This window comes from Austrofundulus limnaeus, unplaced genomic scaffold (assembly GCF_001266775.1).
Source record: "Austrofundulus limnaeus strain Quisiro unplaced genomic scaffold, Austrofundulus_limnaeus-1.0 Scaffold175, whole genome shotgun sequence".
NCBI classification, from domain to species: Eukaryota; Metazoa; Chordata; class Actinopteri; order Cyprinodontiformes; family Rivulidae; genus Austrofundulus; species Austrofundulus limnaeus.
In genome coordinates, this window is record NW_013952577.1 from 542,981 (window position 1) to 550,731 (window position 7,751).

General features: G+C 36.7%; 1 non-coding gene across 1 annotated transcript; it reads right to left on the minus strand.

Moving 5' to 3' along the window:
• Nucleotides 1-1,730: 1,730 nt before the first annotated feature.
• On the minus strand, nt 1,731-1,804 carry trnat-ugu (transfer RNA threonine (anticodon UGU)). The gene has a single exon. It is a non-coding gene; the product is annotated as a tRNA-Thr (tRNA).
• Nucleotides 1,805-7,751: the final 5,947 nt, after the last annotated feature.

A 7,751-nucleotide genomic window follows, 5' to 3' on the forward strand; every position in this document is an offset into this window, starting at 1 on the left:
CTTGGACCAATCATTTTTCAGCCCTTGTGAGGTCACACAACCATCAAACTGAGCTCATAATGTTGATATAAAACTCACGTACTGCAGGTTTAAAACAAAGTAAACAGGTAGAAAAATTTGATCCTCTCCACTAAATGTTGGTCAATATAAAAAAATAACTTGGAAAGAGTTAATCTTTAGAATGCATGGTTGAAAGGACATTTGTGGTTTAGACATACAGTTTAGACTACARGAATTTATTGTTCAGAAACATTTTGCTGATAAAAAGGAGAAAAAACATCAAAACCACTGAAAATACTCTGTGGAGTTTCAGCTGTTCTGTTAATAGTAAAAACAATTGTTTTACACACAGCTGTGAATAACTCCTGCTTCACATGGGAATAAAGAGGCCAGAGAAGCTGCTAAATGGGGGAGTTTTTAATCAAAACATAATTCAGCTCTAACAAGACACATTCCATGAACCATGAACTTTGAGACAGAAAAGATACAATGTCTTTTTTTATTCTAAGAAAAACAATTAGATTTTATAATGTAATAATGTACTGTTATGACATTAACGTATCAATAATGATTATTGTAATAATCTAAGCAGTTAATATGCATTTAAACATGTTTTTCCCCACTGCAGTTCAAGAACCTTAATAGCAATTGCTTTATAGAGAAGCATTTTAATCTTACAAAAGGTTTTGTAATGTTATTCATTAGGAAATAAAACAATAACAACCGTTCTTGAGTAACACTATGATGCTCAAATCGTCAGAGGTGTTTTGACTTTGAGAATTTTGATTTACCTGGGTTATACGCTGAGTCTTTATGGGGTGGTGTTTGTAAAGTTATTCAGTCAAAAATTAACAGCAGTACTATGCTTTAGCCTTTCATAATAAGAAAAACAAGGGAGTCATTTTTCACTGTGGTTGTGCAAAATCAGCACCCCTGAACCTATTGACCCCTTCAGAATGGATCCATATGTAAAACAGTATAAATGATTGGGAGACATGTCCTTCGTGGAGAGGTTACTCTGGACAGACCTGTCTTCAATTTCTGTCCTAAAATTTGGTTCAAATTTGTATTTTTTGACAAATTCTGTCTCCAAGTCCTGCAGTTACCGGAAACGCCATATAGGGGTCTCTGCAAAAAATGTCGTCCAGTGGGCGGAGACAGCCCAAATCGTGATTGGCGAAGGGCTTAATGTGGCCCAAGAGACGTGAGTGGTCACAGGACAACATGTTCTGCAGAGACCCCCTTCTCACAACAGCAGCAACTACCCAGTCCCAGATTCTGGTGCAGCCTTACTGCGGGCTCCCCTAAGATATGTACATCTAGTGGAGCCAGGTCCAGTAGGACTTCCATGGCTGCTATTCTGATGGAAMCTATCATGATCAGGCAGGCCATATGTTGTACATGGGTGAGCATCACTCTTGTCACCCCAACTTGAACCCACCACATTAAAGCAGCATAACACAGGGCAGACTATGCTTCCTTTGGGGTAGTACCCCAACAACTACCTGCAATTTTCTGGCACTGGTGTAGGCACATTGCTGCCTTCCCATGTCTTTTCAGATTAATGACCACACAACAAGTTGGTGGAATTTGCTTTTTCCAGTTTTGTGTCTAGATAGACTCCCAAGAAATTATGCATCTCTGACAGTTCTACACCCTCCAAGTTTGAACTTCCTTGACTTATGAATGAGTCCTCGCTACAGAAGCCTTCTATAAGTCAAAGTGTTGATAGGCACTGCTGGGATTTGAACTCAGGATCTCCTGTTTACAAGACAGGYGCTTTAACCAACTAAGCCACAGCACCAGGGTGCTAACAGTTTTCTCAAAACCTCTATAGAAAGACAGACCTTAGGTTTTCAATGGTGAGAAATAAGGTATCAGAAGATAGATAGATCACAGGTACTATTCTTTTCTAATAAGAGAAAATGTGCTTACCCAGTGCAAACGTTATAAAATGCAGAAGTATGCCAAAATTTGTTTTACAAAAGTAAAAACATAATTTGAAAATGTTGCTTTATAAAGCAGGCACAATAAATGGGAGTTCCAATTACAGTTAGATAAAAAATGTCAAGAAGCCTCATGTATATTGAGTAAATGTACAGTATTTAATACACTTTATTGCACAGAAGCCGATCCTTAGGCATCTCAAGCTGTTTTGTCTRCAGTCAGAGGCACTGTAGCTTAAATGGGCAAAGCATCTGTCTTGTAAACAGAAGAAATCCCAAGTGTGCCTGCTTTATAAAGCTTCCCTTTCAAATTCTTAAGTTTTTACTTCTTTTACAACAATTTTTGGCCTACATTTGGAATTTAATAATGTTTGCACAGGGTAAACCCATTTTCTCACATTAGAAAAGAATAGTACCTTTGAGTATTTATCCTCCCATTCCTTCTTTCTTTCATTCTTTTGAATACCTAAAGGCTTGAGATTGATCAAATACTTTTAACACTTTATTACACAGAAACCGATCATTAGGCATCTCAACCCATGCACTTGTATTCCAAAACAAAAGCAGTTTTCTCCAGGAGGAGGAGGTTTGCACAAGTAACTTCTTTCCTCTGTCAATCAGCCCTAGAGCTGATCCAYGAGCAGCATTCTGCTTTCAAAATCATAAGCTTGCTGTACTTCCTTCTACTTGCTTAGAACCACTGGAGAGGAGGTACTGAAAGAGTGCGGTTTTGCATGTTTGGAACATAATGGAGACACGCGGCTGAACCGAGCCGAACTGCATACAAGTACATCGGGAGATGGGGCTCAATTTTCTCTTTAGAATAGTACCTTGCACTTTGTGTTTCTATCTTCCCACGGCCACTCTATTTTTAAAGTTTCTACAGAAAAGCATTTTTCCACAATGTAAATAAGGTGCTGTGGATGGTCAAAGTGCCTGTCTTGTAAACAGGAGATCCTGGGTTCAAATCCCAGCAGTGCCTATCAACAACATAACTTTAACTTGGACTCTTTGCAAACATGAAACATAACTGATTGTTGTCACAGTCATAGCAACTAATGTGGCTGTTAAAAACACATTTTCAAACTTTCATTTACTGAGTCCATTGATAGAAATGTTATGGCTGCATGAGTTGTTCTTAAAGTCATCAGAAAGTACCAGGTAGTACAGGAACTTGATGTAAGGCTAAAAATGTCAACAAACCGCATACCTGACATGTAATGAGCAAATACATTTAACCCGTTTTTGCTCAGAAGTTGACCAATAGACATCTCAAGCTCTCTTCTCAATAATCAGAGGCACTGTAGCTTAAATGGCCAAATCTTCTGTCTTGTAAACAGGAGAAATCCCAGCTGTCTCCTTTTTAAAGCAATCTTTTCTAATTGTTGTTTTTACTTTTTTCAAAACTAATTTGGGCCTACTTTTGGTATTTTATAATATTGTTTGGGCTGGGTAAAGCTATTTTCTCTAATTAGAAGAGAACAGAATCTGTGTTTTGAGTACCTATTTTCTCATTCGTTCTTTATTTTGAATAGCTATGGTCTGCCTTTCTACAGGAYAATTTGAGACAATGACAGGTACTTCAACAGGTGGTGCTGTGGATTAGTTGGTCAAAGTACCTGTCTAGTAAACGAGATTCTGGGTTCAAGTCCTAGCAGTGCCACCATAGCAATCAATAGTTAAAGGTTTACTCARCTTGGTATACCCTTTTTTATTTAATAGTACCTGTGCTTTGAGTTTTTATATTGTCACTCCATCTTTCTTTGTAAATAATATCTAATGTATGCCTTTCCATGCCATGCTCACTATTGCAAGGTGCAGTGGGTTAGGTGGTCGAAGTGTCTGTCTATTAGATGCTGTGTTTAAATTCCAGCAATGCTGATCAGCAGTATAAATGACTTTATGCTTTGTCGTTTTGATCAAAGGCACTACCTTTTAGAAGACTAAAGCATGTGTCTTGTAAACAGGATTGTACCTGTACCTTTATACCTTAATTTTTTTTTTACTGACCTCAAAATACACCTAGATTGTTTTGAAAGCAGTAAAAACTTTCTTTTTTGAAAACATCCTTAACTATTAAGGCACCGCTGGGTTTTGAACTAAGGATATCCTGTTTAGAAGGAAGCCCACACTTATGTCAAAGTTCCACCTGGAATTCAAACCAAAGATCTTCTGTTTGCAAGGCAGGTGCTGTGGTTGTCTAATCTACAGAGCCTCTGATTACAGAAAAAAAAAAAAACAGCTTGAGATGCCTAATGAGCAATGAGGGATCAAATGTATTTGTTTTTTTTTTTTTGTTTGTTTTTTGTCAAAGTGTAGCTTCTTGACAGTTAGATTTTACTCCCTTACTACATTTTTTTAAATGCCTACATACCTAATGCCTTTCTACAGAAGAAAAATTAACAAAACAATGCCATGCACTTAATGCAAGGTGTTGTGGCTTATCAACCTTTTCAAATTATGTTTTTACTTTTTATAACAAATTTTGGCCTACCTTTTGCATTTTATAATGTTGGTTGCACTGGGTAAGCACATTCTTGTTAGAAAAGAATAGTACCTGTGTTTTGAGTATATCTTCTCATACCTTCTTTTGTACTAGGCTACCTATGGTCTGTCTTTCTACAAGTTTTTAGACAATACCTTGTTCCTTGATGTGAGGTGCTTTGGCTTAGATGGTCAAAGCACCTGTCTTGTAAACAGTCCTGCTGGCTTCAAATCTCAGCAATGCGTGTCAGCATCTTAATTGTGAAGAAACGTTGACATATATACAGTATATATCAGTCCAGGATATTTGCYCTGCAGCCTCCTGGTCATCCCCTTGCCTCCTCATCCGTTTTTATCTACGGGATGTTTCGGGCTCCTCTCTGACTCTCTCTGTTCTCAGGACCTTGTCAGAGTAATATTTTTTGTCTTAAATTATATATATTATATATATATCTAAGGAGCAAAGGTGTTCAATCATTCAGAAGCAGATGATTAAGCATCTGAAGATGTTTTTGTGTGTGTGTGTGTGCGTGCGTGCGTGCGTGCGTGTGTGTGTGTGTAATCAGAAGCTCTGTAGCTTAGACAGCCAAATCATCTGTCTTACAAACAGAAGATCCCCAGTTTAAATTCCAGCAATGCCTATCACCACTTAGCCTGGTTAAAACCAGCCCCTTGTCATTCGCTTTGCTTCATACGAGGGTCTGGACTCTCAGCTATAGAGAAGTGATTTTTGCTGGAGGCGTGGCCTCTGTTGAAGTTTAAAATGTTTGGATCGGTTGGCCAAAACATATGTGTACGTATATGCCAGCTCCACTGTGAAAGAGGCTAAGCAAGCTAAGAAGCTAACCGGAAATTGCGTGCACTGTAAACAACCCTACTGAGAGGAGAAAAGTACCGAGCCGAAGGAAATGACTGTAAATGAGAGCTGCTGCTTTGTCAGACAAATTTAATTTAATTTGGAAGCCTTATCAACACAGACTGGCTTCATTCATTTCCTCCACTGCCATAGCTAAACTAACTAGCAGACACTGCGCAGAAAATCGACGTTGTCATTCAAAACTCCTCCTTCTGTTCTCTGATTGGCCCGGACGAAAATTCTCCTGAAGAAATCCTTGTCTATGGGAGAAATCTAAGACGGAGCCGTGAAGGTAAACTAGAATTGAGTGGAACTGCGTTGGAAGACAAGGGCCAGGCTAATCACCACTGAAACCAGTTTGAAAATGTCCCTTTAAACACCTTAATACCATGTTATGACTGCCATAGTAATCATGGCATTTTGGTAATCACTGTAAATAAAACAACACATACATAGGTTTGCTTATGTATATGAAACTGCTGAGAGGCACTGTTGGAACTTGAACTCAGGATCTCCTGTTTACTAGACAGGCACTTTGACCAACTGAGCCACAGCATGCTGATCAAAGCATTTGTTTGTAGGTGAAATTGTGTCGTTCAAAATGGTATATCCGAATAAACAGGAATCCAGTGGATTTCTTCTTAAGACTTTATTCTCAATCATCTGACTCAAATCAGGTTCACAGTACAACACTCAGCACACAGGCCTCAGCGTAAGACCTTGGGCTGACAACCCTAACAACTTCTTTTTACTATAATAATGAATTCATCTTATAATGTATGTCTCTTCCTGGTTTCACCCCTGGAGGTGTTATAAGTCAAAGCCAAAGTGTTGAAAGGCACTGCACTTTGAACAACTGAGTCACAGCACTTCATATCAAAGCAGGTCATTGATGACCAAGGATGAAGAAGATGGATAATTTAAGGACATGTACTATTCTAAAGAGAAAATGGGTGTATCAAGCTCAAACAGCATTTAACGAAATGTAGATCTTAAATGTTTTGAAAGGAGTAAAACGTAAATATTTGAAAATGTCTCTGTAAAAACTTTAAATTAATAAAAATGCACTGATGGGATTTGAACCAAGCATCTCCTGTTTATAAGACAGATGCTTTGGGCATCCATCCTGTAGACTGGCAGATTTTGGGTAATCCACTGAATGAATGAATGAATGAATGAATGAATGAATGAATGAATGAATGAATGAATGAATGAATGAATGAATGAATGAATGAATGAATGAATGAATGAATGAATACATGCAGGAGCGAGAAGATAAATACTCATGCACAGGTGCTATTCTATTTTTGAACTGTTGGACTGGAGCAATAATGGGTTGTTTACAAGTTAGTCTTATAAAGATCCTGTTTACTAACTGGATTTATTTTTGTTCAAATTTAAGGACAACTCATGCAATTTTAAATTCTCTAACAATATACATCATTAAAAAGTTGCAAAATCTATCTATCCTTAAGATGAAATATTCAACAAGTCTATTAAATTTTGTAAACACAAGCTCTCTTACAAAATAATACCCAAAATAGTATGTAGTAATTTGTGCATTTTGTTATGGTTAAAAAGTACATTTTATTATTTCATGTTATTTTAATAGTGTGTAGTATTATTTTATTTTTACTGTCTTTGTAGACAGCTCCATGTGAAATTATAACTACTATTTAATGCTGATTTAATGATTCTTTTCTAGTTCTGGAGCCTCAAACACATTATTCCGATTTTTYTATTTATATGAAAAATCATGCTTTCTGACAAAACAACAAAACAGAATGAGCATATTTCATTATGTGTGTATTAATGTATAGCAGACATTGTGTTACCAGTGAATTTTAGCTTTTATTAATCCAAAGCAGGATTTGATTTCAGGCTCACAAAAAAAATAAATAAATAAAATTAAAAAAGCTGTGTTCTCAAACACTTAAAAGATGTTCAAACATTTAAGAAAGAGATTTTTGTCCACAGAGAAATTTCTAATGTCAAAGTGAGAAGACCTATGAATCCTAAATATGAGACTGTTTGGTGCCCAAAGATAAATATGGTCACAGCCTTTATGATCAATTCATTTTAATGATCAATCAGTTGCCTTGGACCAAATCTCCTTGTATTACATTTTATGTAAAATCCATAAAACAACAGTGAGTGTTAAATGCATAGATTTATTATCAAGCAATAAAAATCCATGCAAAATCTGATTTACTGCTGGTAAATATGTACAATAAATTATTCAGTGGTGTTGAGCTCCTACTGCACTCAGTCAATGAAACTGTTTATGCAGCTGTTTGTTAAATAAATCTATATTTTCAGATTATTTTCCTCAATTCTTTCCTTAAGAAACCTGATCCAGGAGAAAATGTTTTAAAGTGAGTGTCAGACAGACAACTGAGAAACCGTCAGAATTGCTCACTATGGATTGTCATTATTAACCAGTATTGTTTCTAAACTTCATGCTT